The sequence below is a fragment of the Alligator mississippiensis genome, chromosome 1 (assembly GCF_030867095.1).
Source record: "Alligator mississippiensis isolate rAllMis1 chromosome 1, rAllMis1, whole genome shotgun sequence".
In the NCBI taxonomy this organism is placed as follows: domain Eukaryota; kingdom Metazoa; phylum Chordata; order Crocodylia; family Alligatoridae; genus Alligator; species Alligator mississippiensis.
Genome location: NC_081824.1, coordinates 419,829,103 through 419,856,360, shown reverse-complemented (window position 1 = coordinate 419,856,360; position 27,258 = coordinate 419,829,103).

Sequence of the window (27,258 nt, the reverse complement as noted above, 5' to 3'; positions counted from 1 at the left end):
TAAAGTTTCATAGTATGTATTGATTCACCTGTGAATAGGAAAGATGGGTTCTTTGTAACTACTAAGTCTTTTCCACTGGCAGCAAGGGTAAAAATAATTGTTCTGGGGAATTAATGGAATGAATTAACATTTTGATCTGGAATCTAACGGGCAATTATAGTTTACATAATGAACCTAACTGGGGGAAGAATAGATGTTCTTTCTTTCCCAACCCAGAAACATTAAAAAAAAATCTACCTATAAGTAAAGGAGTTTAGCATCTGTTTTATTAATAATTTCTTTCAGAGAAATGTGATTTCTCTGAAAGTTTGAAATTTGGAAACACCTATATGACCCAAGTTGTAAAACAAAATATGTCCCAATATCAGATAGTTCCAGAGAGAAAGGAGGAGGCTTTTAATTTTTTTTTTTTTAACTTTCCTCAGTGATCAGAGGGGTAAATTTAAAATGTAGCCTCAATCTCTTAAAGAACAAGCAATAACTTGGTACTTCTGATGAGATGGCCTGGAAAGAATGAAACATTCCTAAACACAAAAGAAGTGTCATATCCCAACAATCATATAATTGGCCTATTAAACAGAATTCAGATTAGATTAGTCTGTAAACTGATAATGCCTTTTATTAGTAGAACATAACCTGGACATTCAAGTTTGAATCCTACTTTTCTACTAAGATGTCTCTTAGTATCTATTTTTTCATGCCAATGACACCAGGCACAGGAAGACAGTCTGCTTCACCTGTGTAGACAGTTTTCCTTCACCTTCAGTGTGGAGCTAGTGCATTCCCAGTCATGTTATACTTCACCCCACAAAATTACACAGCTTTCCCATTGATTCTAAGCACCCATAGTCCCCCACAATGTGATCTTTTATTTCCTATGAGGTTTGCTGCTCTCCATTCACTTCAATAGAAAGCTTGAATGTGTGCTAAGGCATGTCTGTTTGCTTGGAATTCTTCTCCACCAAGCTGTCAAACTAACATGAGCAATTAGACATCTACATGGTTGATTGGATCTACCTACCTGACCACTTTGATTCACTATAAAGATCTCCCTCTTTCATAAACAGTTTTAGTGACTAAACCACTTCCTGGGATGTGGGAGACCTGGATTCTAGGCCTCCCCATCTTTCTTGTGTTCCAGCAAAGAGCCCTAACCACTATACTAGGGGCACAGACAGAAGTGACAATTTTTGCCTGATCTGCTCACAGAAAGCAGTTTATAACAGTGACCAAACCCAACTGCACAGCTGCAGAGAGCTTCAAAAATGGCTGATTGGGTAAAAAGCTGAACCCTTATTGCATGGTGTCAGATGAACATATTTCAAAACAGAGCATCTTCTGTAACTTTTGTCTGCACCATTTGCCAAGCTATCACTCTTCAGAATGGAGGGGGGGGGGGGGAGACAGTGGGGAGAGTTTCGTTTAGGGTTTTTTTAGCCCCCACTGGAGGGTGGGCAGGGTGTACTGGAGCCTCCAAAAAGGTGGGGGGAGGGGGAGGTTCCAACTTACTCACCCCACTCTCCCTAGAATGAGCTCTCTCTGCTCTCTTTCCCCCCTCCCATTCTGAAAACTTTGCAGCTTGGCAGGAATGATGGGCCATTGGTAGGGGAAGCAGACCGCACTGGCCACGGACAATTATCCCATGGGTCTGGGGGCCACAGTGAATGCCAAGGGCTCCTGTGGGCAAGAGGCAGTGGAGGTCCTCCTCTGAGACCCAGGCAGGGGCCAGCTGTGTGTGGGACCAGAGATCCTGGCTCCACACAGTGCTGCTCCAGGGCCTCCAGCTGGGTCCAGTGCACCTGCTATAGCCTGGTCCTATGCCCCTCCCAGGCAGTCTCCTAGGCCAGCTCCCACACTTGCTGCCACACCTGCTCCCTCACCACCCAGTTCTCAACTGCCAACCACCAGTTGCTGGAGTAGAAGGGTCCAGTCCCTGGTGCACTGCTGGAGCATCTGGGTGGCTCCAGTGGCAAGTGGTGGAAACCCTATTGCCGCAGGGCCCTGCAGCCTCTCCCCCAGATCCAGATGTTGGCCCTGCAGTGGCGAGATGCAAGACATTAGTACGAGTTTGTGAGATTGCAGAGATAAGATATTCTGCAGCAGGGCCTCTGCCCTGCCGGGCCTCAGATCAGAGGCAGGCTGTGTGTGGGTGCTCAGGGACTGTGGTAATCTGTCCAGGCAAAGCTGGGCCCAGGCAGCTACTGGCTGAGCGCCCCAGCCCCACTTGCTCCCATGGGGACAGAGGCCCACTGGGTGCTGGCTGCAAGCAGCCTGCCTCCTCTACCCCCTTCCCAGGGCAGGCCAGGCCAGGCTTCTGGCAGCACTGGCTGCCACAGCTCTAGACCCTGGCCCTCCCCGCCACAGGCCAACCACTCTGCCAGACTGCTGCACAGCCCAACACCCAGGCTCAGGGCATGTGGGGCTCCTGGATAACTGGGGCAAGGGGCTGGCCACCCCAGCTCTCCCCACAGGAAGCCTCTCTGGGAAAGCACGCTGGGGCCAGTCATTCCCCACATGACCACTGTGCTCAAACTGTGTCCCTGCTGCATGTGCCCCAGGCAGTGAGCAATGAGCCGTTTGTTCAGGTGGAGGGGTGCCTGAGCCACTATGCCCTGTTGCTACTGATCCTGCTGGTGCTCCAGCACGCCTGCACTCCTGGTTCAAGACCCTGAGCCATGATGGTGCAGCGGGCAAGCCCAGGCTGCCCCACAACTTCTGCCACTGCCAGGAGGACTATCTGTGGGAGCACTACATTTCCCTGCCCCCTGCTGCCAAGGACAACATTGCCGCCAGCATCATTGCCTTCCTTGCCATGCAAGAGGCCTGTGCCTACTCAGCTCCAGGGACATGGGTTGCTCAATAAAGTTTTGAACTGTGTCCAACCTCTCTGCGTTCTGTGGCAGGGAAACCTGGGGCCACAAGAGTGTGGGCAGGCTGGGCAGGGAGCAAGGGCAGCGGCAGGGCTGGGGACTGGGAAGGCCCTGCCCCAGTGCAGGACTTATCATATGTCTGGGGCTGGTGACACTGGAGGCTCAGCGCAGGGTTCCTCATCAGCACCAGTGTCTGGTGTCCACTGTCTGCAGTGAACAGCAGGCTGGTGCCCTGTCAAAGGCCCTCCCTGGGGAGCAGCTGGCACTGCTGGCAGCTGACAGCAGTGTGGCTGGTCACTCTTCATTTCAGAGTGTGGGGCTGGGACAAGGGTGAGGTAGCCACTGGGCAGCTCTCTCCCAACTGCCAGTGGATGCAGCAGCTGGGGAGGTGGGCAAGGCAGGGTGCCAAAGGCCCAAAGTCCCCTTCTCCAGAGAAGCATCATGGGGAAGAGTCCCCTCCTCCAGTCAAGCATCATGGGGAGCCATGCAATAGAGGCACTTCACCACAGTGTCTGAAAAAGAAACAGTGCTGGGGTTGAGCAAGAGCAGGTGCTGCCTTGCTGCCATAGACAGCAGGGCCAGCAGATCAGGGGGAAATCTCAGGGCTGGGTAAGGGATGCAGCAGGCTGCAGCCCTTTGCAACACTCACCTGTGGCCAAGGAGCAGCTCCAGGTAGGGAACAGGATGGGCAGAGGCTGCTTGGGTCCTATCCAGGTGGCACACAGGGCCTGGTGGGCTCCTATATAGAGCAACAGGCTTGTCCAGGCTCCTGGTGTGCGTGTTCCAAGGCACAAAATGGCTGGAGGCTTTTATATCTTGCAGGCAGGGGCTGCTACAGAGCAGCCCAGCCCTGAAGCAGGAGAGGTGGTGTAACACATTGGGGTTCCAGGGGTGGCCATGACATCCCCTGGTGGCTCCACGGCCATGCGTTGTGCTGCCCCGGGGGCACTCTGCCTGTGTCACCTGCCACACCTTGATGGATAATAAATTAAGAGGGAGGTTGCCTCCCAGACCTTTGCTTGGTCTCCCTGTTCTTAGGTCCTTGGCTGAGCCCCTGTAATCTCAGGCCCCTGGGTCCCCTTGCTGGACCTCTACAGTCTACTGTGCCTTGCTGGGCACCCAAAGCCTTATGGGCTAATTGTGTGGCTCTGTAATCACCCCTTTACCATGCCCCATTCCTCACAGGTGTTACCAGTACAATATCCCTTTGTTGGGGCCTCAGCCTCCTTAGCCTCTGACCTTTCAATCTAGCTAGGCCTACCAGCCTAGGTCCACTGGATAGGACTCAGCTTTGAGGCACTAGCTTCCCTTGTCCATTTGCAAGTTACTGAACCCCTGGCTCCTGTATACTGGGCCCCTAGACTCTCTGTGGCTCACTTAGCGTTCAAGCCCTGAGCCTGTCCCTGGCATGGCTGAAGACAGACAAGTGACCCCCTGGACACCAATGAGGCCACCACCACCTCCCCTACAGCCTCTTCCAAAAACCATCAGTGAAAACAGATGCAAGTGCTTGGGCTATAACATAAATAACAACATGCAGGAGCCTCTGCCTGTTTAAGAATATAAGCCTCCACTTAGCCCATCATCCCAGCTTCCCTGAGCAGGAGTTCCTTCTTGGGTGGCAGCCAGGAAGAGATTGCACCAGCTAGCCCCAGCCCTGGGCTTAAATGCTCCCCTGGTGCTGCCTGCATCTGGTCATCTGACCAGCAGCAGGTGCTGGCTAATTACCTATTAGCCAGTTGCCCTGACAACCTGAAGCTGTGGTGCCTTGCGTAGCTTACAGAGCTCCCTTGATAGGCTGCTTCCCTCTGTAAGTAACAGAGAGCCCCAGACTCTCTGTTAAGGCAGCCAGCCAGGAGCCCTTGGGATGGACTCTGGCCAACCCCCTAGGGGCTGGGCAGACCTAGCACTGAAGTTCCTGCATTAATACACATTAAATTTGGTATTTGCTTTATGCAGGTATCAAATTTACGCATGATTAACCTAAAATCGCCATTTTTAAGGTGCATTAAGGGTGCACGCATATAGACACACGCCCTTAATGTACCTTAAATCAGGCTAATGTGCATTAAATGCCCATGTGTAGGCATACCCATTGATGCAAGCAGCATCAAACAGTTACTAGTCATAATTTGTGGTTGGCTACAGCTTGGGGAGTTTGCATGGTATTTCTGTGTATCCAATATGGAATTGAATCTCAGTAGAACATAAATGGGGTTGATACACCCAGGCAATATTGAATTTCTTGCAAGAAAGTGGATCAGGAAATCAGCCTGGATATACAGCAATCTCTTCAACGAGTTAAAACATAAACATCAAAATCTACTAAAAATGGAATCTTGGCCATATTACTAGGGAAGGGTATAAGAATATAGCACAGGTGGGCAGGGAGAAAATTAGGAAGACCATGGCATGATTTGAGATGCAAATGGCAAAGGAGATAAAAAGCAATAAAAAGGGATTGTGCAAGTATGTCAAAAATAAGAGGCAGTCCAGAGAAACTGCAGGTCCCTTATAGCATGCAGAAGGCAACATAGTTATAGATGGTGCAGAGACACATGCAAAAATGTATTCATCCTTCATGGGTAATGACAAATGCATCCAGTTGGGGGTGGGGAGGGGAAGAAGAGAGAAAATAAGTGGGAAAGAAATGTGGGTGCCGAGTATAGCCGGAATGGGGCCATGATGGAGTGGAATTAGGCACAAACGCGTACTGGTTGAATTGAAAAGAACTTTACTTACAAACTGACGTACAGGGACTTGCGTCGATGCAAACAGTGTAGGCACGCTCCGTACAGGTTACAAACAAAAGAGAAAAACCGGGTGGCACACCGATGTTTCCGAGCATGCAGGGTACGGGGTACGTCGGGACAGTCGTCGACGGGGAGTGGTTGGTGGTTGATCAGGCCTCCAATTTTGCTCCAAGGTACACGAGGAACTCGTTCCCAACGTACACGCGGAGTTCTCCGACTTGGGCGGAAACTACCCAAGCTTTTATACGGCTAGTGAGCCAATTGCTAGCCGCCGGGTGTGAATAATTTACAATGAGCCAATCAGTAGCATGCATCCAAACAGTGCAACTGCTAGTTTTGGCGGGAGCTGATCATTGCACCAAGGCTTTTCCCGCCATAGCGAGGCATCCCTTGCACCGAGTACTTGTATCGTGCTAAGAATTCTGCTGGGTCAAGGCACTTTTAATTTCTAAGTACAGACAAGAAACAGGGAGGGAGAAAAGAGAAAAGGAGAAAAAAAGGAAAAAGGAGGAAAGAGAAAGGAGAGGGGTAGAGGTTAGGTCACATGGGTAAGCAGGTGACCGATCTTTGCCTTGAACAGTCTGCTGCAGGAGGGGCAGAAAAGCAGTGAGGACTGGGTACAAGAGGTTTTCGTTTCTCTGGCCACACGTTTCTTCATTGTTTCTGCTGTGCATTGCTGTTTGAAGGCTAATGCTCCGTTCTAGATTGATGACCTCCAGAATGGATGGTCATGAGCGATTTGCTCCCACAACTGCAGGTCAATGCCAAAACACTTCAGGGACACCTTTAGGGTGTTCTGATACCGCTTCTTTGGTGCATCATGAAAGCATACTCCATTTGACAGTTCACCATAGAAGATGTTCTTTGGCAGGCAAGTGTTGGGTATTCTTGAAAGGTGGCCTGCCCATCTTAGCTGCACCAGTTTCAGTAGAGTGTGAATACTTGGAAGAGCTGATCTTCTGAGCACCTCGGTGTCCAGAATTTTGTCCTGCCACGCGATCTTTAGTATCTTTTGCAGGAAGCACGGGTGGAAGTGATTTAATTTCTTGACATGACACTGGTAGATGGTCCAGGTTTTACAGGTGTAAAGGAGGGTCGGGAGAATGATGGCTTTGTATACCTTCAGTTTCATCGATATTCCAATGCCTCTGTTGTCCTAGACTGACTTACGGAGTCTGCCGAAAACCACACTAGCTTTCGCTAGTCTCACATTGATTTCATCCTCAATATGAACAGAACGAGAGATTGTGCTGCCAAGATAGACAAACTTGTGGACCATCAACAGTTGTTGGTCTTTAACTGATATGTGTGGTTCCTGGGGTATTGTGCCAGATGCAGGTTAAAACATCATTACGGTCTTTTTCATGTTAATAGTGAGTCTGAAGCCATTGCGGGCTGATGAGAATAGGTCCATGGACCATTGCATGTCATCCTATGAGCCTGTGCATAATCCACAGTTGTCAGTGAAGAGAAAGTCGTGAAGCATTGCTGTCTGGACTTTGGAGATCACTTGGAGCCTGCACAGGTTGAAGATGTCTCCGTCAAAATTATACCTAATCCCAATACTGTACCATACCGTACTGTATGCAAAAATACAGACTGAAGAAAAACTGGCTAGGTTGAAGTGCTGCAGAAAAGGACCAGAAGCTGACTATGAGCCAACAGTGTGGTCTTGTTGCAAAAAAAGCTAATAATATATTGGATTGTATTAATAGGAGTGTCACTTGCAAATGAAGGGAAATGATTTTTCCACTCCATTCAGCATCAGTGAGGCCTTGCCAGTTTTGGGCCCCACACTTCAAGACAAGTATAGGCAGATTGGAGGGAGTCCAGGGGAGAGCAACAAAAAATTCTTAGAGGCCTAGGAAGCATGACTTCTGAGGAAAGACTTAAAAAAGAAACCTATGGTTATTTAGTCTGGAGATGAGAAAACTGAGGGGAGATTTGATAACAGTCTTCTAATACCTGAACGGCAATTATAGAGAGGATGGTGATTAGACTATTCCCTGTGGTACTAGGGGACAGGACTAGGAATAGTGGCCTCAAACTGTAACAAAGGAAATTCAAGGTGGAGATTAGGAGGAACTTTCTGACTATGAGGCTAGTCAAGCATTAGAACAGGATATACCTAGAGTAGTTGTGGAATCTCCATCATGGAAGAGTTTTAAGACTAGGTTGAACAGACACTTGGCTAGGATGGTTTACTGAGGGATGATCCTGCCTTGAGCAGGGGGCTAAAACAGATGACCTCATCGGCTGCGTCCAGATGTGCCTGGCTTTTTGATTCCCCAGGGACAACTAGCGGCAGTGCATCTTGAGCCACCACTAGTTGTCCCCAGGGAACACCTGTGCCATGTGTGCTCTGGTGTGTGGTAAGTTACCCCAGGTGGGTACAGGGAGGCTGGGGCCAACACTGGGATGGGTTCTGGGGGCTCCTGGGGCTGCAGCAGTGGTGATCCTGCCATGAGGATGCTGGCCAGCAGCAGAGTGCAGCTCTGGCTGGCCAGGCTCCAACTTTGTGTGGTACATGCTGCCACCATGTGTGCCACTCTACTTTTTTTTTTTCCCATGGGGCTTTTTGATCCCTGGGTATCCAGATATATAAAAAAAAAACACCCTACGTGCTGCTCCCTTGCAGTGTGGAAAACAACTGAATGTGTGGTATATGTCACTGCAGATGTGTCTGTGATGCCACATACCTCACAGCTGTGCCCATCTGGACCAGGAGGTCCCTTCAATTCCTATTTGCCTATGAACCTATCACCCTAATATAGATCAAGAAATATCCTCATCCTATAATAGGGTAACATTAGGTGCATGGTTGGGAAAGGTAGATCCATAACAAATTTAGTTGTCTTAGCATGCTTTCGGTTGTTACACGGGTGAAATAGAATGTACTTTTCAGACTTAGTTGTCAAAAAACTTGATCAGTATCACTTAAATGTCCTCAGCAATCATAAAGGAATCCTATGTTTCTGTTGGTTATATGAAGAAAACCTGGCTAGGCCAGCTCTTTGGGGTAAAACTGATCCCAATTGGGTACAAACATTCAGGGGGGTTAGGGGGTGGTTAGATTGAGCTAAAAATAGCCACCCAATCCAAGGTAAATTGTGGTGGGGAGATGTGGGGTTGGCAGGACCAGGGCCAAGCAGGCTTGGAGGGGATTAGGAGGTCTGTGAGGAGGTCGGGGGGGCAGGACAGGTGAGGTTCATGAAGGGATTGGGGGGCATGCAGCATCTGTGGTGGGGGGGGAATCCAGGATATGAGCAGGATTTCTGTGGAAGGTATGGGGGGCATAGGCAGCATCTATGGTGGGGATCGGTGGGGCTAGCAGGTGTGCATGGGGGATTGCCAGGATTGGCGGGCAGGCAGGGTATACAGGAGGGGTTGGAGGATCAGGGTAGTAGGTGGCATCTGTTGGGAGGTTGGGGGGCAAGAAGGATCTGCAGAGGGATTGGGGAAGCAGGCAGGGTCCATGAGGGGTTGGTGGGGTCTGGGAGGAGCAAGATGAAGGGGACTTTCGGGGTCCATGGGAACCTATTTTTGCTCCCCCCGGTGAACTTACCACCTCATCCCTCCCACAACTCCGCTCAGGCTGACTTATATCCTCAGCTTCCAGCACTGGTGAACTCTTAATAGATTTCATAGACATTAGGGCTGGAAGGGACCTTATAAGATCATCGGTTCCAGCCACCTGCCCAGGGGGCAGGAAGCCAACTAGGGTCAAAGGATCCCAGCAAGATAAGCATCCAAATGTTTCTTAAAAGTGTCCAGAGTAGGTGCTTGCACCCCCTCTGGGGGGAGTTTGTTCCAGGCCTTGGGGGCTTGGACAGTAAAGAAGTTTTACCTTATGTACAGCTTAAAATGGTCTTGCAGGAGTTTGTGTCCATTGGACCTTGTCATCCCTTGGGGTGGTCTGGTGAACAGGCATTCCCCCAGATCCTGATGCACACCCCTTATGTACTTACAGGCAGTCACCAAGTCACCCCTGAGCCTGTGCTTCTCCAGGCTGAAGAGTTCATAGCTCATAGCCTCTCTTCATGAGACCTGTTATCCTGCCCTCTGATCATACGTGTGGCTCTCCTCTGGATTCTTTCAAGCTTCTCCACCAGGACTGGGAACAGCTTGAAGGATGGTGGGTTTGATGGGCTGGGAGGAGTCAAGGCTCGTTTATAGGGTGGGGTAGACAAAGGGATGGGGGACTAAAAATAGCTCAGTGCCAGGAGGTGGCTAGGAAAAGTGCAGCTTGGGAGCTGGGGGCCAACAGTTGGGCTTTCCTATCCCTAGGGCTGTTCTGGGAACTACATAGAAGTTTAGAACAGTTAGATTGGTCTAAAAATGGCCAACCCTATCTAAGTTAGACTACCTCAGAGCTAGGGTTTATATAGACCAGGTTGGCCATTTTTAGATTGATCTAAACTTCCTGGAAGTTCCGTACAGTTTGCACTTAGATCAACATAACTAGGGATCTAAGGGTAAGGTCCGCACCAGGATGAACAAAGTTAGATTGAGTGGTCACTTTTAGGGCAATCTAACTTCCACATTCTGCCCCTCCAAATGTCTGTATGAACCCCCCGCATGTCTACTGGGTCATGGGAATTTTGAGTTCCTTAAGTTATCTGTGAATATAAATCTGTTTTCAAGGTCCTCCGTTTGGTGGTTGGCCAAGAACTGAAACATCTTTCTTTCTGAACATGCCACACACATTATATCCCTACATGCTTTTCTTCAGACAGCTGATTATCATTGTATTTTTCCATATACCATCTCCATAGGCAGACTTGTCCAGGGATTGTGGTGGAATTTCCCTTCCACCTATTGCATGCAGCCTCATGGTAAAACAATTTAGAATGGGCAGGTGATATTAACATTTTCCTGGGGAAAAAAAACCCCCAATTTCTTTTTACTAGATTTTCTTTGTCCTACATGTACCACAGGTTTTTCATGTTATTCCTTCTGAGTCTTAGGGATCTTATTTTATGGTTCATTGGAACATAACCTTGGATACAGTTATAGTAAGAGTGCTATCAGTTATGGATATAAACTACAGTAATATACAGCAAGCCAGCTAGCTTTGAAGGAAACATAAGTGGTTTTGATTTCAGGCTATTTCAGTACTTCATAGAAAAATTGTGGCTTATATAAACACTAAATCACATAATCTTAGATTGGGCCTTCCTAACCACTTATTGTTCAAATCTCTGTGGTAAACTTTCCTTATTCAAATGAAAAAATAATGAGTAAAAAATGCCTTCAGCCATTTCTCAGGAATGTATTTGGTAGCCGTGTTAGTCCGAGACAAAAAGAAATGCAAAACTCTAGAACCCTTGGCTCAGAGATTATACCTTTTATTGGACCAATTAATTAGGCAGAGATCAACTAATTAGGTAGAGCGGATCCCTGAGGCATGAAAAATGCTGTGTTTTAGCTGATTTCAGAAATCTAATCTTTATTGTTGAACAAAGAGGAAAGATTTGTTGAGCCTTCCTGCATTTCTGACATCTGACACCTCCAGGGATGAGAACAGCTGTATCTGCACATCAAGGAGCAACCCACACAAAGGACTCTCAGGGCCCATGGGGAACAAATATCCAGCCTCAAAAATGCCCCTGTGCAAAATGAAATTTATTTTCTGCCTAAAAGGATTTTTACAAACTTGGATGTCCTTAGCCTGAAGAAGGGTGCATATGTCCAAAAGCTTGTAAAGAAAGATATTTTGTGATTTCTTAGTTGGTCTAATAAAAGGTATCATCTCTGAACCAAGAGCTCTAGAGTTTTGCATTTCATTCAGTTGTTTCTTAAGTTTATTAAAACATATTCTATTTACTTTTAATTTTGCAACCTTCTGCTGTACACTTGCTTCAGGAACTGATATCAGTGAAGTTAAGTAAAAGGTCACATCAGAAGTATGAAGAAATTAAAAAAACCATCATATTTAGCAACATTTTCAGGAGGTTGTTGTTATATAGCTACTTAAACAGTAGAAATTTCCCCTCTCTACATCTAAAAATGATTTATCAAGAGTCCTTTTTGCCTGTATGGCTTGTACTAGTTCCTCATGTGGGACAAGTTTGTAACTGCATCCCAACTAGGGCTTTTGTCAACACAGCGGTCACCACATCTATATGGCTTCCCTTGTAACCATAGGTCCACAGCTGACAAGATAAGTCCTTCCCTTCAGGGTGCAGAGACTAACAGTTAGGCAGAGCATAAGCTCAAAGACAGACCCAAGTCCCTCAAAGAGGAGTTGGACATCCCTTCCTTCCCCTGTACTCTTTTCAGGTTCTCCTTTGATAGACAGCTTGAGTTCAGCTCTTGAGCTCATGCTCAGAGTAACTCAGAGGTGCCTACTTGCCCTTTTCTAGTTCATCCAAATGGGATGGAGTAGTTTTTTGGCAGATTTATGGTTAGGAGAGTGGGCAACATATCTTTTATGTTTGCTAAAGGGTGGGGGCGGCGAGTTGTACTCCTAAACGACGTGGGTTTGGGACTTTACAAGTCTGACGATAGTAAGAGTGATACACAAAGCACAGTGGAATCCAAACGTTTTCCCCAGAGCTGTTTTTACTGATCATGGCTAGTAGAAGTAGAGGGAACACTAATACCTTATTTGCCTTAACAAAAACAGTTGATTTGAAACACACACATGATTAGCTTTACTGTATAAAATGATGATGTTTTTCAGACAGGACTGCCCTTTAGAAACATAATTACAACTAAATGTTGTTCTTCTAATTCTACCCCTAGCATCTCTGAGTGGATATGAAGAACGGTAAAGGTCTAGCACAAAGTTCTTAAAAAAAAAAAAAAAAAGGATACTGCAGATGTTTCAAGCATATATGAACTCAGGCCAAGATTATTAGTCTTCATAGAGTTTCTGGTAGAAAAGGATAACTCTCTTCATAAGAAGCATTATGGACTGAAAATTGGGGTTAAATATAGTGTGAGACTGGGTACTTAGTGTATTCCCTTTTGACTTAAAATTTTAACATTCAGCAGTAGACTACCACAAACCAAATTTTTAAAGCATTAGCCATTATGATTTTCGTAAACATGTCTCTTTAGGGAAGAGCCACACTATGACCATTTATGCTAGTTGAGAATCTGCTCTTATAATTATGCATTGTTCTTATCCTTATGCTGTTTAAGTCCAAGTTACAATAGAATTATTTTATATACTATGAAAGAGACAGATGTTACATAGATAAGTCCTTCCATGTTGTTAATACAAGGGCAATTCTGAAGATGCAGTAATAACCTGGATCTTCCCCTTCCTAGAAGTTTGTTTTCATTTTTACACATAATTTTATAACCAATCAGTCTGTTATAATCCAATCAGTCTGCAATAAGAAAAGAAGTGTCATTTTAGGAGAGACTGAATGAGGAGACAAGATGGCAGCATGGCAAATTGGTCATGATGGAACAACACACAGACAAGTCTTTTGTAGAGATACTATGACATGTGTATCAAACCATTTAAAAAAAATAAAACAAAAACAAACAAACAACCTGATATGCAAAAGCCAGTACTCATACATTTTCATTTTGGCATGGAAATGGGGCAAGGTAATTTTCTTCCATTACAAGAGTTCTACACGTGTACATTTACAGATTTAATATCAAAATTGCATGATACATACATATGGCAATTATTAACTACAACAAAGATGTACTGTCATTTATTTATTTATGTACTTACCTAGAATGTTATTCAAGGAATTTTAAATACATACTAAGGAGCTTAAGACTTTCCATACCCCGTGTCATCTTTTAATGAAGAACATATATATGTAATCCTTAGTAATGACATTATATGTCTTTCATGATTATAAAATCCAGGTCTGCTTATTTTAGATAGAAAACCTAAAAAGTTCTTAGGGTACATAGAAGCATTACATTTCAATTGCCCTAACCAAAGTAAGGGTGATCTAAATGCCCCAGTGCAAGCATCCACAGGGCTTAGATCACCCTAAAATGGTGCACCTGATCTAAAATTAATTTACATCAAAGGTAAACTAACTTTAGATCAATAAAGAGTTAACCTGATATTGCAATGGTTAACCTGACCTAGTGAACGCTTGCACACATTCACAACACAGGGCCTGGGAAAGTCCAGGCACTCACTACAGGCCTGGGGCTGTGCTGTTCCCCACCTTTTTGATTGGATTGCATGGGTGTGATCTAGTGTGTTGGCCCAACTCCATGTGCCAGATCCAGCTGTGGAGTGACCCTGTATACAGACTGTGCATGTCTAGCTACAGCCTGCCTCCATGTTCTAGTGCAATCCGGCATGTGAGGCTGTGTCATCCATCCTGTGGGCTTAGTAACTGGATGTCAGGGCACTGGTGGCAGGATGAATTGCTGCAGCTCTGAAAATTTCAGCAATCAGTGCTGCTACTGTTCCACTATCAAAACATTTGCAGACCCACAAGAAGCTCTATGGGATGGGCTGGATGACACAGTCCAATCGGCCAGACTTGCCTTGCAGGCCAGAGGTTGAACACAACTGCACTGAAGTATATTCCTCCTTTTGGGACTTTTGGTGTCACTAGGGTGGCCATTGATCCAGTTTTATAGAGGACAGCCTGGTTCCCTGCTACTCTGTCCTCTGTCCTATTGATACAAAACCAGATACCTTTATGTAAGACTGGTGGAAGTCTGCAGAGGAAAATAGAGGACATAAAAGCATCCAGTTTCCTATCAAGAGGACAGAGTAGCAGAAAACCGGGTTGTCCTCTATAAAACTGGATGAATGGCCGCCCTAGGTGTCACGCTCCTCCAGACAGTCTAAGATACTGTTGCCCAAATTGGCTTTTGTCTAATGTTTTGATCATGCTAACCTTATCCTTTGGTCTTCTTTCAGCTATTACTATGCTGCATGACAAAGTGAAGCTTCTTGTCCTTCATTTCAAGATCAGGTAGTCATTGGCTACATCTTAAACCTGACCGTTTTTTGTGCTTTCCCTCACTCTTTGGCAATGACACCAGGCTCCAAACTGCATTAATCTTTGCCCATAGATAGGTGCCTTCTGGTTTTGGTTTTCGGGTTTTGTTTTTTTTTAAACTAGAGCTTCACAGTCTATAACAAATTAAGCCTCAAAACAATGAGATAAGTGTTTTGGAAAGACGGAGTGGAAAAGGAGACTTTTTTCTTGAATTTTCTATGAATCTTTCACCAAAACTCGCCTCATTTTAATGGTTAGGAAAATGAAGAATGGAATTTGGATACATATGACATTTATTAATTATTTTAAAATAGCAGATTTCAGTGTTTTCACAAAAAGGGGATACTTTGCTCTATTAGTTGACCCGTTCTAATAATGCATTAACATAATTTTAAAAAGATGGAAAATACTTGGATGTTCCCGTGATCAATATCAGTATTTTTATAGTGCTGTATAAATATATTTGCTGCTGACCATTTCTAAGAAAAAAGCTGTTTTACATAACAACATAGATGAAAATAAATGTTAATGGTGTCATAAAAATGTGTAAAATGGCTTCATTCCCTTTAGGAGCTGTGATTTAGGTCAGCAAGTTTATAAACATTTCTATTAGAATACTTTGCATTTTTAAAGTATCACTTGGTTGCCAAACATTATTGAAATAGTTCCTTGTATAATCTCAGTGAATCATGTTATAGAAGCAATATGGCAAGGTGCTAAAGATCACCCACTGTTTGGAGATGCTGTTGTACTGCTAAAGCCAGGATTCAAATGGTTGTCTTAGAGTCCTAAATGGGACACATGTAGTTTAGCCACTTAAATTCCAACCTGCAATTCAAACTGGCTTTGAGCCAGCAGTCACAAACTCTTTTAGATCCCATTTTGGACTGCAAGTTCCTCAGGCATCACACTAGTGCTTAAGCACATGCACTGAAGTTATTCCAGGTGGTGTGTACATTTTCCTTAGCTCTGTTGTAATTCACATTGCTGCCTGGGGGAAACCTAAGCTCCACCTACATACCTCTGAGAGAGGCCTCTCTTGGTACCTCCAAAAAAACCTATTCCTAACTGTCATCAACAGCAGCAGATTCAGATCATTAGTGTAGGTGCCAGTTTATTTTGTGTGTGTAAGAGTGAAGAGTCTGGGGGAGGAGGGAAGTTAGGCTAGTGGTCAGAGCATGAATATAGGAAGTTGGAGATATGAGTTTTAAGCCTGTTCCCATGTTAAGATGATACAAATCCCTTCTCCTGCTATAGAAGAGCATTTGCCCCTCTTGTTGTAGCTAGACTATCACCAGCAACAAATGAAGGAACCATAGAGCTAGAAGAACAGCAAAAAAGGGAGAGTCTGATTCTGTGGACTAATGGTTATAGCACTCCTGGGGGAATTGTTGATTTCTGTCCCTAATAACCAGGTTAATTCTCTCTTTAGCAACAATCATCTAATGTACAGTACATAAAGTCCTGGGAGCAAGCAAGAAGAGGCTTGTCTTTTAGATTAAAAACTAAAGCATACCCATTGGAGGAGGAGTTTTAGCATCTTACTTTAGACACTCATTGGTTTTAAAAAATAAGATGATCTAGGACTCCCACCTCCTAGGGGAACATGGTCTTTTCTGGGCCAAAAAGTCTTGCTCCCTGTTGCTTGCTTTCTTTCTGTTTTGTATTTCTTGGCTGCTCAGTGGTTTCCCAGTTTCAATGAGAGGGGTAGAGAATATATTCTAAAGCCTGGTATTTTAAGGCTTTTTTTTTTCCTGGGAAGTGGGAGAAATTAGTTCAAACACCTTCAGGTAGGAAAGGGCTTAGAACTCAGACCTCCTGCTTCCTGGCCAAGTGCTCTAGCCATAGGATTACTCAGTGAAAGAGGGGCACCAACCCTTGTACACAATGGTAAGAATCTCAGATGAAGGACAATGCTTAATGTGCAACATGAGCTAGATGCCTCAGCTCCAGAGGTGGGTGGGAGTCCAGTTACTCTCCTGTTCCTACCAGTTTATGTTAGCTAGGATTTCTCAATTTCCCTTTGGGGGTGCTTATGGAGAATGTGAAGCAGTGCAGAGTGCTTAAGAACAATTCAGTTTAGGTCCCTACGTGCCTCTAATGGCTCTACATTAACTGTTAGGATGGTAGATGCCTACAATGGTCATAAGGTTGTTGGTTCTAGCCATGTTGGTCTAAGGACATAGGCAGACAAGGTTCTTTGGGCAGATGTGATATCTTTTTATGACCAACTACATAGCTGGAAAAAAAAAAATCTTTTTCAGGCTTTCAGGCACAAAGACCCTTCAGGCATAGGGAGGGACTGTAGAAGAGTGTTTGTGCCTGAAAGCTTGCAAAGAAATTTTTCCCACTACAGTAAAAGTTTTGTTAACTGGCATCTTAGCAGCCGCCATGCTCAATTAACCAGAATGCCAGCTTGCAAGATAAAGTGAAACCAGAAGTGCCCACCATGGCACTTCCAGTTTCTCTGAGACCCCTGGCAGAGCCAATCGGGTGGTCGCGTGACAGCCAGGAGACTGCCTGATTGGAGCAGGGCTGAGCTGCCTCTGTATAACAGCAGACCCTGAGAAGCAGAGCTAGCAGTTTCTGTAGGGATGCTGCAAAGTTAATATTGTCTAGCTTGAGATCTGCTGCTCCCAGGATTATTCTGGAGGACAGGGTGGGAACTATGGGGAAGGAGGAGGTTCCTAGGGACCCCGCAGAAGTGGCTGTAGGCCTGGGGCTGAGGAGAGGCCATGTACACCTAGGCCTAGAGAAGGCACAGGCCAGTCTAGGAAGGGGTTTAGAGCTTGTGGCCCTACTGAGGGGCTATATAAGCCTGTGATTGGAACTGGTGGTTAGGCCAGGGGTTCAGATAAGCCCAGTGGAGAAAAGGGCTTCTGTGTATAAGACTTCTGGGCCTCTAGGCAAGCCTGGCATGAGATGACTGCTTTATGGTGGGGCCCAGGAGGGATCCCTGCTAGTAGGAAGGTCAGCTGTTGCCAGATGCTTTGAATCTCAGCTGGCCAATGTAAGGGGGCCAGGGCCATCACGCTGAAGGACAAGTAAGCCCACTGTGAGGGGCAGGCCAGGGCTGCAGAGAGCTACTGGCCCAGAGGTGAGGCCAGGGCCTAAAGGAGCCTGAAGCTCCCCTCATAACACTACTGAAGAAGGATAGGAGGTCAGCCATCAAGCAGGCTGGTATGAAGGAGAATGAAGCCCAGCCTTCTGATGGAAGGTATCCTGCAAGGGGGCTGGAGAGCCCAGCACCAGAGGGGCACAGCTACAGGGGATGAAGATCCCAGAACCAAAGGGCATAGCAGTCAAGGGCCAGGGGCCCAGTAATAAAAGGAGGTTGATTAGAGCTAGTGTCTCAAAGCTGGGCCCGACACAGTGGGTCTAGGCTAGAAGGCCTAGCTATATTAAAGGGGTGGAGGTGAGTAGGCTGAGGCCCCAACAGAAGATACAACAACTGTGCAACGCCTGTGAGGCATGGGGTATGATAAAGGGAAGGCTTTGGAACCACGCAACTTGAACATATGGCTTGAAGTGCCTCGTGTGGCACAATATTGAGGAGATGTACAGCAAAGGGTTCAAGGACCAGCAAGTCCTGGTAAGGTCCAGTGGACCAGGGCCATGCGAAGGCCTATGGGTAGCCTCCTGATGTTATTTTACCAGCAAAACATGGCAGGTTAGATGAGAGGGCACCTTCATGGTGGAGCTGGCACAGTTGTGGAGCCGCCAAGCCATCATGGCCACCCCTAGGGACACTGCTCCATGATGGTTACCCAGAGAGGTGGTGAAATTTCCATCCCGTCCTTGGAGGTTTTCAAAACTCAGCTAAACAAAACTTTGGCTGGGATGATCTCACTGGGGATGGTCCTGCTTTGAGCAGGGGGTTAGGCTAAGTGACCTCCTGAGGTCCCTTCCAACCCTCATTTTCTATGATTGTATGATACCCAAAGAATCTTGTCTGCCTACATTGGTCAAATTAAGTCTCTCCCTGAAACAAGGCACCTAGTACTCAGACTTTGCAATACCTAGATGTAGATGCCTAAGAAAACTATTTGAATACTGGCTGATGTTTCCATATGAAGCTGGGAGCTGAAACTCATGACCTCATGGAAACGTATGTTGGACTGAGGGGAAAAATACTCTACTAATAGATGCAGAACTGCATCATGGTACTGCTAGAACCAGAGATGGCTTTTCTTGGAGCTTTTGGTCAGAGGATCTGAGCTTTCTCTTAATGCTGGTGAGCCATATTCATATGAAATATTTTCCATTCATTGATGGTAAAATGTTTTGTAGAAGTGTGTTTAATGCCAATGGATTACCATTTATACAGGGATATGAAACATTTTGAACATCTAAAAACATTGCTTTTTTGATAGTTTTGTAATTGAATTACTTGGGGGGGGGTTGTTTGTTTGGTTTTGAAATGACCTTTCATTTAAAATGTTTACTCCTTTTATAATTAAAGTTAAAAACATGTTTTTTTCCATTAAAACATGTTTAATTCCAATGGAACACTTTTTTTTTCCTGTTCAACATGCTAATTTAAAAGGAAATTGACATCTTTTAGCTATGCTCCATTCCAGAATTGAGTATTTTTTGAACAAGTGGAACTGTAAGAAAAATGGCAGATGTTTACCCCTCTCCTGTCCCTTCCACTTCTACTCATGACATGCCCCTAGTCACAACCTTGCCATTGCCTCTAAGCAATAACACTTTTCTCCTCTACCCTTTGTACAGACCTGTTATGAAATTTTCTCCCTGATAGAAATCATAGTGAAGTGGGGCTGGAAGGGACCTCTGTAGGTCATCTAATCCAACCCCTGCCTGAGGGAGGATCATCTCTATTCAGGCCGTTCTATACAAATCCATAAATTAACCTCTTAATAAGCCCACTATCAACCCTGCCACAACACAGGGCATAACAGGCTGACCTGCCACAGGAAAAGCATGGAGACCATAGCAGTCAACATCCTGTTTCTGTAAAAGGTTATTAATATATGCTCAAGAGATCCGGGGTAGAGGGCCATGCCTCTTCCTAGAGAGGAAGGCCAGAAACCTTCATAATGTGTACCAATATGACTATGAGATTAAAATTCCTTCCTGTCTTCCTCAAATATGGCAATCGGTCTGATCCTGAGTAGAGGAGCAAGACCAGGAACCTCCAGCTTGGGTCCCACCAAAAGAATTGGCACAGATGAGTCAAAGTCCCCACCCTTGGCTATAGCCAACACCCAACACCTGTGATGAAAGCTTAAAAAGAAGAAAACACCCCTTGGTACTGTTTTTTTCCATTTTCTGTTAATTATTTCCACACCGACCCCAGATGAGAAAAAAATTGCCTAGGGGTGGGCAATTTTTTGGGCTGAGGGACCACTTAATGAATTTTGGTAAACTGTCAAGGGCCACACACAATCTTTCAGAAGATATCACTTTAACAAATTATAGATAAAAAACAAATCCTAATAAAATTAAACATTACTACAACATACTCCGAGCACTGGTATATAGGCCCATCAGTCTTACCTCAATCCTGGGGAAACTCTTTGAGAAGATCATCAAGGAGCACATCTGTGATGGGCCGGCATTGGGGATGATGCTCAGGGGCAACCAGCACGGTTTCATTAGGGGCAGGTCATGTCAGACCAACCTGATTGCCTTTTACGATCAGGTCACAAAAGCATTGGATGCAGGTATCGCCGTGGATGTAGTCTTTCTGGACTTCAGCAAGGCCTTTGACACTGTCTCCCACCCCATCCTCATTAAAAAACTAGGCGACTGTGGCATCGATGCCTACACAGTCAGATGGATTGCTAATTGGCTGAAGGGTCGTACTCGGAGGGTGGTGGTGGATAGGTCATATTCGACCTGGGGGGAAGTGGGCAGCGGAGTCCCCCAGGGCTCGGTCCTTGGGCCCGCACTGTTCAATTTCTTTATCAGCAATTTGGACGATGGGGTGAAAAGCAACCTGTTCAAATTTGCTGATGATACCAAAATTTGGGGTGAGGTGAGCATGCTGGTAGGGAGGGAAAGACTGCAGAAAGACCTGGATAGGTTGCAAGGGTGGGCTAACAAAAACAGGATGCGTTTCAATACAGACAGGTGCAGGGTGTTGCACTTGGGCAGTAGTAACTGGCAACACACTTATAAGACGGGAAACTCCCTTCTTGAGAGCACGGAGGCAGAAAGGGATCTTGGAGTCATCATTGACTCCAAGATGAACATGGGCCGACAGTGCAAGATCACGGTCGGCAGGGCTAACCAGACCTTATCGTGTATCCAGAGGTGCATCTCAAGTAGGGCCAAGGAGGTGATCCTTCCCCTCTACGCGACACTGGTCAGGCCACAGCTGGAGTATTGTGTCCAGTTCTGGGCACCCCACTTCAAGAGGGATATGGATAACATTGAGAGGGTCCAGAGGAGGGCCACCCGCATGGTCGGGGACAGCAGGGCACGCCCTACAATGAGAGGCTATGGGACCTAAACCTGTTCAGCCTTCACAAGAGAAGGCTGAGGATGGACCTTGTGATCATCTATAAACTCACTAGGGGGACCAGAAGGGTTTGGGGGAGACCTTGTTTCCCCTAGCGCCTCCCGGAGATAACTAAGGAATAACGATCACAAGTTGTTGGAGAGTAGGTTTAGATTAGACATCCGTAGGAACTACTTCACAGTTAGGGAGGCTAGGATCTGGAACCAACTTCCAAGGGAAGTGGTGCTGGCTCCTACCCTGGGGGTCTTTAAGAAGCAGCTCGATGCCTACCTGGCTGGGGTCACTTGAGCCCAGTTTCCCTCCTGCCCAGGCAGGGAGTCGGACTTGAAGATCTGCAAGGTCCCTTCCAACCCTACTTCTATGATTCTATGATATTTTAATTTTATTTCAAAAAAATACTTTTGTCCTGATTTATGTTTGTTTTTTTTTTCAGTAGCGTATATAGAGGCAATTGCATAATAACTCCAAAGTCTTACTCTTGTACAGTGTGTGTGTGTGTGTGTGTGTGTGTGTGTGTGTGTGTGTGTGGCTACCCTTGTGCTAAGTCTTGGGAGCTGGCCGGGGGTAGGATGAGGGGGCAGGGGCATGCAACAGAGCTCACCTGGGTGGTGTGGTTCAGGTGTGGTCTGCCCTCATATCTGGGTCTGCCCCCATGGTGCTGTGCCTGGGGCTTAGTTTCATAGTTCATAGGGTCAGAAGGGACCTGAGCAGATCATCAAGTCTGACCCCCTGCCATGGGCAGGAAAGAATGCTGGGGTCAAATGACCCCAGCTAGGTGATTTATCTAGCCTCCTTTTGAAGGCCCTCCAGGATAGGAGCGAACACCACTTCCCTTGGAAGTTGGTTCCAGATCCTAGCTGCCTTGACTTTGAAGTAGTGCCTCCTGATGTTTAGCCTGAACCTACTCTCAGTCAACTTGTGACCATTATTCCTAGTTACTCCTGGTAGTGCCCAGGGGAACAGGGACTCTCCCATTCCCTGCAGGTCCCCCCTGGTAAGTTTATAGACAGCCACCAGGTCCCCTCTCAGCCTTCTCTTGTGAAGGCTGAACAGGTTTAGGTCCCATAGCCTCTCCTCATAGGGTCTGCCCTGCTGTCCCCGGATCATGCAAGTGGCCCTCCTCTGGACCCTCTTGATGCTGGCCACATCCCCGTGAAGTGCGGTGCCCAGAACTAGACACAGTACTCCAACTGCTACTTGACCAATGGTACGTAGAGGGGGAGGATCACTTCCTTGAACCTTCTCATGATGCATCTGTGGATGCATGACAGGGTACGGTTAGCCTTACTGACAATGTCTTCACACTGGTGGCCCATGTTCAGTTTGGAATCAATAATGACTCCAAGATCAATTTCTGCCTCTGTGCTGATGAGAAGGGAGTTTCCCAGCCTATAGGTATGCTGCTGGTTGTTTCTCCCTAAGTGCAGTACCCTGCACTTATCAGTACTGAATCCCATCCTATTCTCATCTGCCCACGCCTGCAACCTGTCCAGATCTAGCTGTAGCCTGTCCCTCCCTGTACCATGCCCACCTCTCCCCACATCTTAGTGTCATCTGCAAATTTGATCAAGGTGCTATTCAACCCCTCATCCAAGTCGCTGATAAACATGTTGAACAGTACGGGCCTGAGGACCGACCCCTGGGGGACTCCACTGCCCACATACCTCCAGGTCAAAAATGACCCATCTACCACCACTCTCTGGGTGCTGCCCTCTAGCCAATTTGTAACCCATCTGACTGTGTAGGCATCAATGCCACAGTCATCTAAGTTTTTAATGAGAATGGGGTGAGAGACCGTGTGGAAGGCCTTCCTAAAGTTCAGAAAGACTACGTATACTGCAACACCTGCGTCCAAGGATTTTGTGACCTGGTTGTAAAAGGCAACCAGGTTGGTCTGACAGGACCTGCCACTAATGAACCCATGCTGGTTGCCCCTGAGCATAATCTCCCCTGCTGGTCCCTCGCAGATGTGCTCCTAGATAATTTTCTCAAAGAGTTTCCCCAGGACCGAGGTAAGACTAATGGGCCTATAGTTACCTGGGTCCTTCTTCCTCCCTTTTTTGAAAATGGGGACCACATTGGCCCATTTCCAGTCCTCTGGCACGTGGCCATAGTACCATGAGCGCTCATAAAGCCATGCCAGGGGTCCCCACAATGACCCCTGCCAATTCCCTCAGCACCCTGGGGTGGACATCATCTGAACCTGCTGATTTAATCATGTCCAGCCCCTCCAGAAGTTTCCTTACTAGGTCCTCCCTGACCCTAGGCCTGGTGGTGCCTCTCCTGAGTCTGTTTGGAATCCCAGTGGGGAGGATGTTCCAGTCCCTGCTCAGAAAAATGGAGGCAAAGAATTAAAGAGGTCAGCTTTTTCATCTGGTACAACCACCAGATTGCCAAGCGTGTCCTGCAGGGTCTCCACATTACCCGGTGCCCTCTTTTTACTCCCTATGTATTTAAAAAATGACTTCTTGTTATCTTTGATCCTGGTTGCTAGTCCTAGTTCCATCTCTGCCTTAGCCTTCCTAACCGCCCCCTACAGTCTCGAGCAATGGAGGTATAATCTTCCTTGGTGATAGCCCCTCCCTTCCATTGGATGTATGCCTCCTTTTTAGCTTTCAGAAATTCCAAAATGCCTTTGGTGAGCCATGGGGGCTTTTGACCAGTCTTGGCCCCTTTGATCCACATGGGGATTGTCACCCTTTGGGCTCAGAGGATCGTCTCCTTGAGGAACGACCACTCGTCCTGGACTCCCAAATCCCCTACCCTCTGGGACCTCAGTGCCTCTCTGACTAATTTCCTTAACTCATTGAAATTAGCCCTCCTGAAGTCAAGGGCTACTGCCTTGCTGCAGGCCTTTGACACCCTGCATTGGATAGTGAATTCCAGTAAGTGATGATCACTATCGCCCAGGTGGTCAAGAACCCGCAGTCCCCTCATCAGTTTGTCGCTTGTGGCCAGGACCAGGTCCAACAGGGCACTCCCCCTGTTGGGACTGTGCACCTCCCGGGTTAGGTGGAGGACCTGCATCTTGGCTAGGAACCTACGTGAGCAGTCAGACCTGGCTGACTGCTCCTCCCAGCAGATGTCCAGGTAGTTTAGGTCACCCATGATGACTACATCCCTTGACTTAACTGCCTCTGTGAGCTGACCTGAGAATTCCTGGTCCAGCTCTTCCCCCTGGTTGGTGGCCTGTAGTAGATACCCACTGTTAAGTCCTTTTCTCTATGACCCCCATGTATTCTTACCCAAAGCACTTTAGTCTGCCTCTCCTCTGACCCCGTGCTCTTTGTTGAGGATGTGTATTGCTCTTTGATGTAGAGCACCACACCCCCATCTCTCCTCCCCATTCTATCCCACCTGTACAGTCTGTAGCCCTTAATGTTTACCACTCAATCATGGGTTGAATCTCACCACATTTTCGTGAGCCCCACTATGTCCGGGTTTGTGTTAGCTAGCAGGAGGGCTAATTCTTTCTGCTTGTTTCCCATACTACAAGTATAATGTAGAGGCATTTAAGGCCTCCTATGGGTGTTTGCACCACCCCCTTGATCCTAGGACTATCCAGACCCCTGTCACTTACCTGGGTACTTCTTGTACTCATCACCTGTCTTGGCTGGGAAGTCTCCTCGTGTCCCCCTGTGGCCCCATCCCCCAGCAACGCTAGTTTAAAGCATGCCATACGAGCTCAGCCAACCTGGAAGAAAAGACACACTTGCCTTTAGGGGAAGGTGAAACCCATCTCACCCGAGCATGCCCTCTGTGTGAAAATGTGGGTCTTTGTCAAGGAACCCGAGGCCTGCCTGGTAGCACCAACTCCAAAGCCTCTGGTTGACCATTCTGATGCAGTCCTCATGGCACCGTCTGCATCTACTTACCAGGAGAATAGAAGAGAAGACTACCTGTGCCCCCATGTCCTTGATCTTGGCCCCCAGGGCCTTGTAGTCCTTTGTGATTTGGCCTGGACTGCTCCCAGCCACATCATTCATTCCCAAATGGATTAGGACCATGAGGTGCTGGTCTGAGGGTCGAATGAGGTCCAGAATCATCCCTGTAACATCCTGAATCCAAGCTCCAGGCAGGCAGCAGACATCATGTGCCATGGAGTTGGGTCGGCAGACGGGGCCCTCCGTTCCCCTCAGGATGGAGTCTCTGATGATGAGGACTCAGCGTTTCTTCCTTGTGGTGTTCCATCTTTGCTCAGACTGTGCCGTGCATAGAGCGGCACCATCCCCCGCTGGAGGCATCCACTTTGACCTTCTCCTCTAAGGCTGCCAAATTCTCATATCTGTTCTCCAGTTGTACCTGGGGAGCCACCACCAGGCTAGCCCGAGCAGCCCTGGTTCTGGTGGGCACCTTCTGCCATTTCTCTGCTGTGCATCTCTCCCAGGAGGTTTGACTGCTAGAAGACTGATCCTGCAGAGAATGGAAATACGTGTCAATTTTGTCCGCAGCCCTGATCCCCCATAGCCTGCTCACCTCAGCCTGGAGTTTCCTCACCTGCTCCTCCAGGTCCTGAAGTCTGGCACAAGAGGGACAGGCAAGGGAGCCTCCAGACCCCTCTCCCACCCATGGCCTCCTGGTCCTTGCCAGGCAGCCCCCACAGACAGGAGGGCAGGGGGCTGCTGACCCACCAAGGGCTCTATCTGGGTGGAGGCCTCAGAGGAGCCCAGTGTAAGCGGCACCACTGGGCGGGGTCCCTAGCAGCCGCCCTCTGCTTTCTTACCATGTCTGCAGAGCTGTGAGTCGTCTTCTCTCTCTTTCTGGACAGTCCTTCCTGGCTACTGCTGCATGCCTGCCTTGCATGAATGCTGGTGCGTCCTTTCAGAGTGCGCCTGTTTGCGTGCTCTGTTCGTGCATGCTGCCCGCGCATGGCTTGGGAGCACAGCTTCCTGCCAGGTCACTCAAGAGGGATCCGGGGGGATCCCCCTCCAGATCTTCTACAGCTGTGCCAGCTCCCTTCGTCCTACTCAGTTACCTGTGTAGCATCAGCTGCCGCCGCCACCGCTGCCTCCACTGCCGGTGAGTGTAGGTAGGGGAGCACACATGTGCTGGATGCACACATGCGTCCACTCTGCTCCCAAGCCCCAACTGCTGGGGGCTAGGGTGAACTGTGGCTTTTAAAGGGCTGTGGTTTGAATTACCTGCTGAACCCCCTCTTCCTCCCACCCAGGGAGGGAGAGGGCCACAGTCCTGCTGCACTCCTGCCAGCCCTGGCCAGAATGTCCAGCTTCTCCAGCAGGGCTGCTCCTGGTGTGGCTGCAGCAGCTGAGGTACTGCTTGGCTCCCCCTGCCCCACAGAAGCTCCTCCTCATCCTTCCACCCCTGCTGTGCTGCTCCAGGCAGGGGGGAAGCTACAGCTGTGTGGCTCTTACTGCAGCACATGGGACTCCAGCTCCAGCTCCCAGCCCCCTTCCACTCACTCAGTTGCCCACAGGTGGCTGCTCATCATGCTAGGCAGGCCAAGTAGGTGGAAAGCAGCCAGGAGTTGGAGTTGGAACCTTGTGCACCATTACAGGAGTCATAGATTCATAGATTGTTAGGGACTGGAAAGGAACTTGCAAATCATTGGGTCCAGCCCCCTCTGCTCTGGGTAGGAAAAGACAACTGGAGTGAAGTGACTCCAGAGAGGTGACTGTCCAGTCTCCTCTTAAAAACCTTCAGGGTAGGTGATTGCACCACCTCTGGAGGGGATTTATTCCACAGTCTGGATACCTTGACTGTGAAGGAGTTTTTCCTGGTATTAAGCCTGAAACAGCCTTCCAGGAGTTTATATCCATTGGTCCTGGTCTTCCTCAGGGATGCTCTAGTGAACACTTGTTCACCAAGCTCCTGATGCACTCCTCTGAGATAGCGGTAAGCCACTATCAAGTCCTCTCTCAACCTTTTCTTCTTTAGGTTAAAGAGGCCCAGGCCCCTCAGCCTTTCCTCATATGGCTTGCCTTGCAAGTCCTTGATCATACAGGTTGCTCTTCTATGGACCCTCTCAAGTTTTTCAATGTCCTTACTGAAGTGCAGCACCCAGAACTGGACACAGTACTCCAACTGCAGTATCACCAGTGCTAAGTACAGAGGGAGTATCACTTCCTTAGTTTTACATGAGATGCATCAGTTGATGCATGCCAGCATGTTGTTTGCCCTGCTGACCACCATATCACATGGATGGCTCATGTTCATGTGGTGGCCAATCATTATCCCCAGGTCCC